The sequence below is a fragment of the Lissotriton helveticus genome, chromosome 10 (assembly GCF_964261635.1).
Source record: "Lissotriton helveticus chromosome 10, aLisHel1.1, whole genome shotgun sequence".
Lineage (NCBI taxonomy): Eukaryota > Metazoa > Chordata > Amphibia > Caudata > Salamandridae > Lissotriton > Lissotriton helveticus.
Window position 1 is genome coordinate 1,005,988,167 of NC_136071.1, and position 13,163 is coordinate 1,006,001,329.

Here is a 13,163-nt window from a genome sequence, read left to right on the forward strand (position 1 = left end):
CTGCAACATCTCATTGTTGTTATCTTTCTTTAAAGATAAAGACAACCTCAACATGAGCGACAATCTGCAATCAGTTGATTTTGACCTCATCATTGAACTTGTAATTGAAACATCAGTGGATGTTGATCCATTGGATGATTTAAATCATGAGGATGAAGAAGAGCGTGATGAGGATGCAGATTTGTCCGAATTATATGATATAGGATGGGAAGCTGACCTGCTTGAGCCTTTGGAAATATAAACATTTATTTTTAAAATTTATAATTAATAAAAAGTAAAAAGGTAAACCGTTTAATTTAAAAATAAAGACACATTCAAAAGCAGGTTATGTGTAGTGTCTTCAATAAAATATTAAAATATGCTCATAAAATTAGATCAGATTCACATATAAAATAGCATAGGTAACATAAATATAAATGTCATTTCTTTTCTGGTATTTCTGTATTGTAAATTTGCCAACGACTAAAAAATCTTCTAATTAAAATGTCAAGTAGTGTGTTAAGTTTTTTATCACTGTTACTGATTTACTGTTTGGTAATAATGGTTAATAACATTATTTATTATATTTTTCCACAGATTCAACTGCAGATCATTTCAAGATTTCACCATGCCTACAATAGAAAGACAGAGAAAGGCTGCAAAACGTCAAAGACAGCAGGTGAAAAATAATACGCAGCAGTCCTCTAACAAAAAGATTTGTCAAGTCACGAAGAAAGCACCGGGTAAGAGCACAAAACACTTTATAAGAAATATGTGTAATAAAAAAAATATTACTACAGAAAATGTTTCAGTCCATAAAACGAGAAGGAAATCAAATGGAAAAGAAAGGCCAATGAAAAATGTTACTGCTAGAGCAAGAGATAACTCTGTGCATGATAGTAGAAGGAAACAACAGTTTAGGGAGATTCGTAAACGAATGTTCCGGAACAGGATAATTGGCAATTTGTTAAAAAATATTAAGAAAGGTCAACATAAACTAGTTTTTTATAAGACAAAAAAAAAAGTTGAGAAAGTTATTGATCAGGCATTTGAAATTAAACGTAAGTTATTTATTTTGATAATCAATAGAATTAGGAAGCTAAACAAGGCAATTTTTGATTTCAAAAGAAATAGTAGATGGAAGAGAATAGTTAATCGTAGTGATTTTTGTGAAGTTTTTTCTGGAGAATGGATGCATAGTTCAAGCTGTGAGGCATTTTTTAATGAGGAGAGTTATTTCCAGGATAATGATTTGGTGCATGCAGTTGACACCAGTGGTCGTGCTTATGAAGTGAAAGATGGTTGTCCAGTTGAAAAAGAAAAACTTGTGACAACAGAGGCAGAAGAGGTGTTAGGTAATGAGGTTTTAGGAAGACGTGCTAAGGGTCCTGTGTACACCTGGAAGTGTAGTAGTATTTGCAGTGTGCGACAGGATTCCATCAATTTGCTTTGTGATTTTGTACGGTCATTTAATAAGAAAAGTTTGAAGCAGAAAATGATGTTGTTGCAAGAATTAGATCCTTGCAGAGTAAGAGAAGTGACAAGTTTGCATGGACATTCACTGGCTTGTCTTTCCAGGAGAGTATGCCAGAGTGTTTTTCATCATTTCAGGATGCTAGCAGTGCATCATAACAAAGTGAGGAAATTAGTTAGAATGTTGTATTATGCTAAGAGTCCAGCAATTATGCTTAAACAATTATGCGCTGCTCTTTTGCATGGTTCTGAAATAGATGTGAAGAATATATGTGAAGAAATTGAGTTTTGTTACTTTGGAAGTAAAGAGGAGAATGTTGAAATTGAGCAAGAAGAAGAGGGTCTTGTGGAAGATAGTGTACAGGTTTCCAGTACAGATAATTTCCAGAGGGAAATTGCGACGTTTGAGGTGAAATCAAGTGAGAGGCCGAATTTCACTTGTGTGTGTTGTCGACGCACTTATTATAAGAATCAGACTAAGTTAGTGGATTTATATGCAAAAAGTGAAAGGGAAAATAATAGTGAATGGAAGGATTTTGCAACATACTTGATGGTAGAAAATTGTTTTGATTTGGGATTGGATCAACGTGTGTGTACTTATTGTTCTTGCAAATTAAATCAAAACCAGATGCCTGCTAGAGCAGTTCATAATAATCTGGAATTGGTTGAGATTCCTTCTGAATTGAAGGATTTAAATACTTATGAATCTATTTTGATTCAAAGTATCCATCCCTTTCAGGCTATTGTAAGAATGGAGCCAAAGACAGGGAAATTGCCTCCATCAGATTTACAGAGAGGATTAAAGGGAAGAGTTGTTTATTTGCCTCTAGATTTGAAGAAAAACATTAACACAATTGGAGTAGAAAAAGTGGAAGAGGAACCTCTGGTTATCTTAGTTAATGGGGTTCCGACAAAGAATAAGAAAATATGGCAAGATTTAGTAGATGTTAGGAAAGTTAAAAAGGCAACATTGTATTTGAAAAAAAATAATAAATACTATAAGAATGTATATGTTGCAGAAGAGGAAGTAAGTGAGGAAGAGGATAGCGATTTGTGTGCTGGTCAAATTGAGAAAGTAGAACCCTCTACTAGTGAAGAAATATATGAACATTATAGTGTTCATCCTTTGCATTCCAAGGAAGTCATGGGGAATGCTATTGAGTTGTTTCAAATGAAACAAGCCAAAGGGAGTCCCATTAGTGTTTGGGAGGAAAGTTTGGAAGCTCGGTGTTTCCCACAGCTTTTTCCAACAGGTCAGGGAGGAAGATATGATGAGCGACCTCATCAAATTCCTGCTTCTGAATACCGGACTTTGCGATTGTATGCAGGAGATGCTAGGTTTCGACAATGCATTCCTTATTTGTTTCATCTCCTGTTTGAAAGCGATCTGTCTGGACTGTCATATGCAGTGAACCACATCTTGAAAAGTGGTATACACATGCAAAACATCTCGGCAAGTGACTTTATGGATAAAGTCAATGTCCAAGATAGTATTTTGGATTCTCACCTGATTAATCTCATGGCGTGTCAGCGTGGTACTAATGAGTACTGGTACCGTCGTCATGGTGATTTAAAATGTATGCTGAGGAACTTAGGTACTCCCACATGGTTCCTCACTCTGAGCTGTGCCGAGTATGGCTGGGAAGACTTACTTGAATTTCTACGAGAGGCAAATGCTAACGTAGATAACATCGAATTCAAGACACCCGGAGAACTGTGCTCTTTGGATCCAGTCAATGTATGTAGGTACTTCAATCATAGATTTGAAGCTATGATGTCTTTCATCATGAATAAGAAGAATCCACCTCTTGGAGAGGTGTTGGATTTCTTCTGGAGAAAAGAGTACCAAGCAAGAGGTGCTCCTCATATACATATGTTGCTGTGGATCAAGGATGCACCTAAATTTGGAACGGATCCAGAAGACTCAGTGATGAGTTTCATCCAACAGTATTCTACGTGTGCTGTTCCAAACGCAAAGGAGAAGAAAAGCCTAAGAGAAAAAGTTCTGCGTTTCCAAAGCCATCGATGTGGAAAGTACTGCCGTCGTAAATTCCGAAACAAGGACAAGTTCTACACTAAATGTCGTTTCGGCTTTCCACGACCGGTGATTTATAAAGGAAGAGTAAACAGTTTGATGTCTTCGCTGCGACACAATGTCATGAAGAAATCACCTAAAAACACTTACAATTTGAAGAGGAACGAAGAGTCCAAGTACATCAACGACTACAACCCGGTGATTTTGTCCATGTGGAATGCTAACATGGATATACAGTTTGTGGCTGATAACTGTATGGCTGTGGCTCGGTATGTGACGTCTTACATCACCAAAAAAGAGAAGACAGAATTGAAGGATATGTGGGAGGACATTTCCCATGAAAAGAGCCTCAGCAAGAAGTTGTACAGTTTCAGTCTGAAGATGTTGTCGCATCGAGAAATCGGAGCGTACGAATGTTCTGACCGGTTGTCTTCAGCAAGTCTCTATGCCAAGTCCAGGAGTATCGTTTGGGCGAGTCTTGGTCTTGCTGCAACGCGTAATCGAGTTCTCAAACCTGTGCGGGAAATTGAGTATTTGGCGGAAAAGGAGCCAAACAGTACCGACATTTTGAAGACAAACATGTTGGATACATATTATCCAAATCAAAGCAGTCACCTCGAGAATGTTTGTCTGTATGAGGTTCTGCAAAATTACATATTCAAGAGGAACATCAAAGAAGATACTGAGAAAGGAGTGTATGCTGTAATAGGAAGTGAGGGATGTCTGGTCAAGCAAAGAAAATGCCACTTGGTAAACCATCGAAAATTGAGTGGCGAATCTCCTGAAAAAAAGGAGTTTTTCTATTTAGCACTTTTGCAACTTTTCAAGCCTTGGCGTGCAGAAGAGGAACTGCTTGGAGATTTCCTCTGTTACGAAGACTCTTTCAATGCCGCCAAGGAGACCATAGAATGTCCTGCTTTTCCCAAATATGTAGAAATGTTGAATTCGGAAATTGAGCAGGAAGCAACGATTGCAGCCGAGATTGCCAGAGACAGTTCTCAGGACAGTCAGAGTTCTGCTTCATTGAGTCAGGATCCACTAGGAGGACCTGTTATTGAAAATGAAGCTGCCACTGCTATGAATGAAGTGGAAAGAGCCATGGCACATGCTCAGGAGGATGCGGTTAACTTAGAAGAGTTGGAAAGACAACTTAACGTTGAGCAGAGGAAAATATATGACGAAGTTACCATGCAAATTGATCATGGATTAAGTCATGATAAGAAAGAGTGCTCATGTACGTCGTTGAAGCCTGTCCGACTGTACGTGAGTGGAGAAGCGGGAACTGGAAAAAGTTTCCTCATTAAAGCAATTTCATGCTATTTGCAGGAAAGGACAGAGTCATCGCTGTCTTGTGTTGTCACTGCTCCAACTGGACTGGCAGCACATAATATTAAAGGGATTACTTTACATCGTTTACTGATGCTGCCAGTGGAGCATGACAACAAATTACAATATCACAAGCTATCTGGAGATGCTTGTTTTGAAGTTTCAAGAATCTTGAGGAAAATGAAACTTCTTATCATTGACGAAGTAAGCATGGTTTCCAATGTCATGCTTGCCTTTGTGCATTTGAGGATGCAAGAAGTTCTCAAAACAGAGTATGATGTGTTATTTGGTGGCAAACACATCATTGTTTTCGGAGATCTTTTGCAGCTGACACCAGTGAAAGGGCAACCTGTGTTCAAAATGCTCACGCATGAAGATACCAGGAAGTGCCTAGGCAGCATTGGCAACGTCAATATATGGTTAAACTTCAATTATGCTGAACTGCATGAAAATATGCGTCAGGCGAAGGATGAAGTTTACAAGACTATTCTACAAGATGTTAGAATTGGAAAAGTGACCGAGCATGGGAAAGAAGCTTTACATGCACGATTACTGTCAAATTTATATCCAGAAAAAGATGTTGTGCCTGAGAATATTTTTCAGAAAATTACTGAGAAGAAATCTGGAATATGTTTGATGCCAACTCTTGCAGAATGTGCCAAATTTAACAACAAAATGTTGCATTTAGAAAAGCAAGAGATTGTGAAACTGGAAGCTATTGATAGAGTAGAGCATATGGGATCAACAATTATTTTGTCTGAGAATCTGAGAAACAAAATTGGATTCATTAGAGAAGAGTATATCTAAAACTGCAGGTTTGGAAAAGACTCTGAATGTGTGCTTGAACTGCCGTATAATTTTAAGAAGGAATTTACATGTTGAAAGAGGTCTGGTAAATGGATCAATGGGTAATGTTGTTGATTTTGTGAAATACAGAAATAGAGATGGAATTGAATTTTTAAAAATTAAATTTGATGGCATTGAGGAAGTACAGCTAATTGCTCGTTGTTCTGCTAGATTTTTGCTTGTAAAAGACTTATATGTTCGCCGTAAGCAGTTTCCTGTTTGCTTGGCATATGCGGTGACAATTCATAAATCGCAAGGTTTAAGCGTAGACAGTGCATTGGTGAATATTGGCAGTTCTGTGTTCAAGGAGGGTATGGCATATGTGGCATTGTCACGAGTTAGAACTTTATCGGGATTGTACTTGATTGAGTGTGATGTCACAAACATTTGTGCGGATCTAGATTGTGTTAAGGAATACAATAGGTTAAGAAGAGAGTATGCGCCACATTTGCCTCAGTATCCTTTGTTTGAGAAACGTGTTGTAGGCCGGAAACGAAGAAATGAGAACAATACTGGGGAGGTTGTAGCAAAAAGACAAAAAGTCAATGAACCTAAAATTACAAGCAGAAACAAAAAGGATTCTGTTGAAGATGTTGTTGGTTTTCAGTTTGAAAACAGTTCTGGTGTCAACTGCTATGCTAATGTAGTGGTTAATGTTTTATTTTCTCTAAAAAATGTAAAAGAAGAGATTGTGGTCAATTCTGATCAAAGATTTTGCAGTTTGTTAAATTCTGTGTTAGAGAAATGTACCACTGATAGAAGAAACATAGAAAGTGTGTCTGAAATTCGAAATCTGTTAGACAGATGTTCAGGCCAAACACAATTCTCTCAAAATATTCAGCAAGATTGTCAGGAGTTTTTAATGTATATGCTTGATGTATTACATGCTGAAGGTGTAGATGTAGATCAGCTGTTTGGGTTTTCTTATCAATGGCAGCATGACTGCGAGAACTGTATGGTATCAAGTACTACTAGTGTAGACTCAGAAAGATTTATATATTTAACTTTGCCAGACAGTAAATCAGTCTCCTTTAATAAGCTAGTAAAAGCAGCTGATCACAACATGGAGTGTAGCCAATGTAAATCTGAAATGATGTCCACATTATTTATACGAACATATGGCCAGTATGTCATTTTAATGTTCCAACGATGTAGGCCTGATGGAACAAAATTGACAACTTTAATTAAAAATTTTGTAGCTTCGCAGTTGTCAATATCAGGAAGGACTTTTGTAACTGCAGCAATTATATATCATGACGGCCCTTCAATAACATCAGGACATTACACAGCTTATTTAAAGTCTAGAAATGGCTGGTCATTCTGCAATGATTCTGTTTTAATTTTCAAAAAAAAATTGCCGTATGACCTTAAAAACTCTTACCTGGTGTTTTTAAAACCAAAATTTTAGGGAAAGAATCTCGGGATGTGCTCTGTGGAATTTCAAGAAGTTCTAATGGCTCCTACACAATTTGGCCTTGAGGATAAGTGTAGTTCAGAGACATAACTTCTAACCATAGGACTGGACATTATGGAGAAATACGTGCACTTTGAATGAGTTCAGAAAAACTGTTTCTTTTTATAAACTAATTGAAGCAGCCAATCAAAACATGGAGTAGAGGGAATGTAAGTCTGCAATGCTGTCTACTGTTTTACATTGCTTTGTGATTAAAAGTGATGTAGAGAATTAAATAATTGTAGTAGTCATAGAGGTAGTGTAAGTCTGCTTGTATCAGTGTCATAGGAAAAGTAGAACATGACTGAGCAAGAAGGGGAAGATATTACTATTCCAGGATTGTGAAAATGATCTTCAACATTTTAATTCTGAAAGTTGCGGAAATGCCAAATGACGGGATTGGCTTACAAGAAATCCAAGAGTTATAAATGGCTCTGACAAGATTTGGCCTTGTGGAAAATTGTGGTAGAGAGCAAGAAGTCATTTATTGCATGTAACGTGTTTTTAAAAACGATGGAGATTTTCTTTCAGAAAGTGGCGGGCTGAAAGTAATAACAGCACAAAAGAGTGTAAGCTGTTCATAGGACATCCTTGGACGTCATGGAAAGTAAGTTAACTTTAAGGAGTTCTGAATTTTGATTTCTGATGTTGTATGGGTTTTTTAAACACAATCATTTTGATTGTGTTTTTTTTTCCCCGCTGTTACATGATGAATACCTTCAAGTCACTGTTTTTAGTGAATTTTGATACATTCTGAGAACAGCAAAAATAAACCATTTAACATGTATAATTAATTCTGTACTGTTTGCATTTATGATGTATATGTAGAACTGTGTAGGAGGCATGGAGAAGGTGAGGCTTCTGTAAGTGTCAAAGTTGTTGCATGCAGTGCTGCACTTCTGCGTATTCTTTCATATGCTAGACTACATCTGCACAATGAGATACCTAAGCAAAGGAAACGCAAGTGATGTGATTGAGAAATGAGCAAAATAAATTGCACGTATTTCAATTACATCACCTGTGTTTCCTATCATTACGAATCACATTGTGCAGATCAAGTTTAGGTCTGTCCAGGGAAACATAGGAGGTTTCTACTTTGTTGAAGAGTGCAGTGGACATGACTCACTTCATTGGTAGACTTTCACAGATATTATCTCCTCTGTACACTTCAACAAGTGTAAATCTCATCTTGAACTCTGAGTAGGCCTCACCTTAAACAAACCTCTGGATAGGAGACATGTTATTGGCATCCTGAAGCGACACTTTTCTGAAACAAGAGCAATGCAAAAGATGCACCATGTTTTAAGATAGGCCTCACTTCATCTGTATCAAGATACTGTTAGTTTAAAATGTATATCTTTAGGACTGTGTAGGGGACCTGGAGAAGCAGAAGCTTCTGTCAGTGTCAAAGTTGTTGAAAAACTATTTGTCCTTCAATCTTTTCCCTTGTCTTTTGTAATTTTTAAATACATGTTTTAATATTTTTCAAATGTTGGTTCTCTCTTTCACAGATTGAAAGTATAAAAATAAAAAGTGAGTAATTTAACGGCAATTATAAGGTAAATAGTTGTACTCTTTTCGTTACATTTCTATCACATTCACCTACTATTAGATCCACTGCTTCACTTCTTTAACCCTCAGTTTCCTGCCTTTGCTACTTTCCTCATTCCTTTCTCTATTACCTACTTACTCAACTCCTTCCACTCTTTTTCTCAGTCCCTCTGTTCTCATAGTTCCTCAGTCTTGTTCACTCACTCCGTCTCTATTACTCTTAGTGTCTGTGAATTACTTTCCCACCTTTTTTTTTGGACCGCTTCCCGGGAAGTGGCCCGGTTCGCAAACCAGCAGCGTTACGGGAGTCCACCATTTTGTGTTTCGGTCGAATCAAGATACAAGATGGAGGGCAAATAATGTTCAGAATGGGTAGAAGGGGGCACGGTAGATGTATCTTGACCCCCTTGGTTTTCTGAGGGTGGCTGAGGAGGACCATAGTTCTTCACTCTTGTTCACTCTCTCTGTTTCTATTAATGTCACTGTTTCTGACTGATCAAAAAAAATTTTTTTAAAAAAGAACAGTAACTATAAGGGAAGGAAACAGACAGTTATGTTAAAAGAAAGACAGCTATAGGGAGTAAACTAAGGATACTGTTACCCGCAATCCACTGCTGATGATGTTACTGACCATGTCATGAATGATGTAATATGTGACATCATCAGCAGTGGATTGTAGGTAACAGTATCTCTTGTTTACTCCCTAGAGCTGTCTTTCTTTTCACATAACTGTCTGTTTGCTTACCTTATACTTACTGTTCTTTTTTTAAAAAAATATTTTTTTTGGTTAGCTTCCGGTACGCGTACCGGGTAGCGCTCTGGGGAGCGAACTAAAAGAAATAGAGGTTGGCAGAGTTCCAAATATTCTACCAATTTTTTTATAACGGGGAGGTAGTTCTGAAAAGAACTTTTTTTTATGTTTTTGTTGTTTTATATTTTGTTTATTATTTTTTGAACATTTTTTTACTTTTTTTGTATTTTCTGAACGTTTTTATATTTTTTTTTGGTTTTTTTTTGGGGGGGGGAAACAAAAACGATCCATTGTAAAGGGCTCAACAGGAGCAACAAAAAAAAAAGAATTTATTTTTTGGGGCGTCTCGGACAAACATTAACATGATTCTGAATAGCTCTCATAATCAAAATGATGCTACTTTCCCTGTAGCAGATGAAATCGCCGCAGTGCACGCACACTTGCTTCACGTGCCCAAACAACATTTGAATGTTTGGGATCATCTCCCTCGCCTCTGGTCCCGACACCTCTGGAACAACCGATCTTCTTGCCATTGGAAGGGGATTTTGTTGCTCATCACGTAGCTGGGCAGCACTATAATTATTTGGGTGCCACCTACTCATATGCCGATGCATAGTGTGATTGCCGTAACTGTATTTTTTTTCAGTTCCCCTTGACAATCTATCACCGCATATACGGCAAAACACGTAGCGTGCATTCACTTTTTTTTGCCCCTCAGGAAATTTATAGAATTGCCAAATGTAATTCTCTTTTCGATTGTACCTCCTGGGCTCCTCTGGCAAAAACCTTGGCTCTTCCTCCTCTTCCTCCTCTTCCTGTTCTTCCTCTTCTTGCAAAATTACTTCCGCAGGTGGTCCTCTCTTATTTGGATTTGGTGGAGGTGGTGGGTTAGAACCAGCTGAAGCTACTAATGAAGCCATGTCAAAGTGTAAATAAAGGGTCTTTCTCTCACCAAGATGAAAGTCAGAGTGAGGAAAGAAGGAGGGGTTTTCATCATTTGGGAAAAGCAAAAGTTCTAAACCAATGAAAAGTGTTCATTTTAGATCACATGACCTAGTATTACATCATTAGGAAACCAAAAGTGAAATGAACCAATGAAAAGTGTTATTACCGAGTCACATGACCTGCTGTGTTTACGTTACGCGGTCGGCGCCGCGCCCCGGATCGCTTCCGGTTCGCGTACCGCTGCGCTTCCGGGTACGCTAACGTAGCACGTCATATGACGTATCACGCGAGAACGCGAAACGTCATGCTGACGCGACGCGTCACGATGTTGTTTTCTAACGCGACAGTTGCGCAAACGGAACGTTTACCGGTTCGCGGACCGGGTCGCGGCTCCGAATTGAGCTAACGGGAAGCTAACCGGTTCGCGTACCGGGAGCGAAACAATAAAAATAATTAACATTTTTTTTTATTAAAAACATGTAAAAAATATTTTTCGATTTAAAGAAGAATACATTGTAAAGGTTTTGATATTTGCTATTAAAAAACCCTTGAAATTCACTGAAAAAACCATAGGTTATAGACCATATATAGTTAGGAATTAGCATTTACAAAACCTTGAAAATTCACTGAAAAAACCATAGGTTATAGACCATATATAGTTAGGGATTAGCATTTACAAAACCTTATTTTACTCACACAAAACCATTGAAATTCCATATATAGTTAGTTGTACTAACTATATATCACGCACCCGCAATCCACTGCTGATCATGTCACATATTACATCATTCATGACATGGTCAGTGACATCACTGATGACATCACTGATGACATCTCAAATGACATCACTGATGACATCACTGATGACATCTCAAAGACATGACTGATGACATCACTGATGACATCTCAAATGACATCACTGATGACATCACTGATGACATCTCATTTGACATTACTGATGACATCACTGATGACATCATTCATGTGATAATACGATGAACTTCTTCAGACTCTAAAATAACCTTAGATACACTCAGTGTAAACAGACACTCACAGACTGTCACTCATCCATGGAGTTACTCACACACCTACTCAGTCATGCAAAGAATCAATTACACCTCCATTTCCTCAACTATACAGTTATACATACCTTACTTATTCAAACATATACTAACACATATTTACTCTCTTTTACAATCCCTGATACAAGTTCACAATGATCAATACAGCCACTCACACATTCACGGACTCTTATGCACAGTTATTTATATATGTCAACTCTCACATGTACTGTGTTTTACATATGTTCTTACTTTGACATGTAGCACTCAGATATCCATTCACTCACCAATGCACTCAGTCAACCGCCCATACACCTGTTTCCACATGCACTTTTGAATCCATATATCTAGTGAATCAACTGCTTACACATCTATGCACAGAGTCATACACCTCCCAGCCACCCACACACACACTCAGTCTCCCATACAAATACTTGGGCAACCAATCAATAACCCATATACTTACTCATATAGCTACTGATCAACACATGCAGCAGTTTACAGAACAACAGACATAATGATGCACAAATTAAGACAGTTTACTGACTAACCCATGCACTCAGTGACACACATTTAATCACTCACTCATACAGTCAGTCACACACCTACTAAATCCTTCATCCAGACACTTATACATCCACTCATTCTTCAATATGTAAGACATTTGAGATGTCATCAGTGATGTCATTTGAGATGTCATCAGTGATGTCATCAGTCATGTCATTGAGATGTCATCAGTGATGTCATCAGTGATGTCATTTGAGATGTCATCAGTGATGTCATCAGTGATGTCACTGACCATGTCATGAATGATGTAATATGTGACATGATCAGCAGTGGATTGCGGGTGCGTGATATATAGTTAGTACAACTAACTATATATGGAATTTCAATGGTTTTGTGTGAGTAAAATAAGGTTTTGTAAATGCTAATCCCTAACTATATATGGTCTATAACCTATGGTTTTTTCAGTGAATTTTCAAGGTTTTGTAAATGCTAATTCCTAACTATATATGGTCTATAACCTATGGTTTTTTCAGTGAATATATATATATATATATATATATATATAGACACATACATATATATATATATAGACACATACATAGATATATATATATATATATATATAGATAGATACATATATATATAGATAGTTGGATATATATACACACATATATATATATATATATATATATATACATATATATATATATATATTTTTTGTAGCAAAAAAATAACGCCGCACTCTTCTCGGGTAGGTTTCAACACGGTTTATTTCAGCTCCATCATACTTCCTTCACCTACGCGTTTCGAACAATACTGTTCTTGGTCACGGTAGTTACAAGTCCATTTTCAGTTTCATGCTTTTATACTTTACACACCACTGTGACAATTATGAAGCATTGTGGGTGAGGTAGTTTTAACTTGGCTATTTAAGCCTATCGATGTCCTTACACAAACAGTTGGCTGAATTCAGATTAGATTGTGTGTTTTATTAGTCAAGGCTCTATTCTGCGATTGATTTAACACCTTGTCGGACTGTTATATGGTAATTTTTGGGCTAAGTGCCGGTTCAGTGTCTATCTTCTAGGGTGTACATCGGAATGTACCCTTTGGTTATTGATAGTTATAGCTAAGTGCTAGTACCGACGTTATGAATTACCGCTTACTGATTTGCTAAGGACAGCGATACTGATAATCATGTTTCAAGATAGTTAACAATTAAGGAAAAAAGCCTAA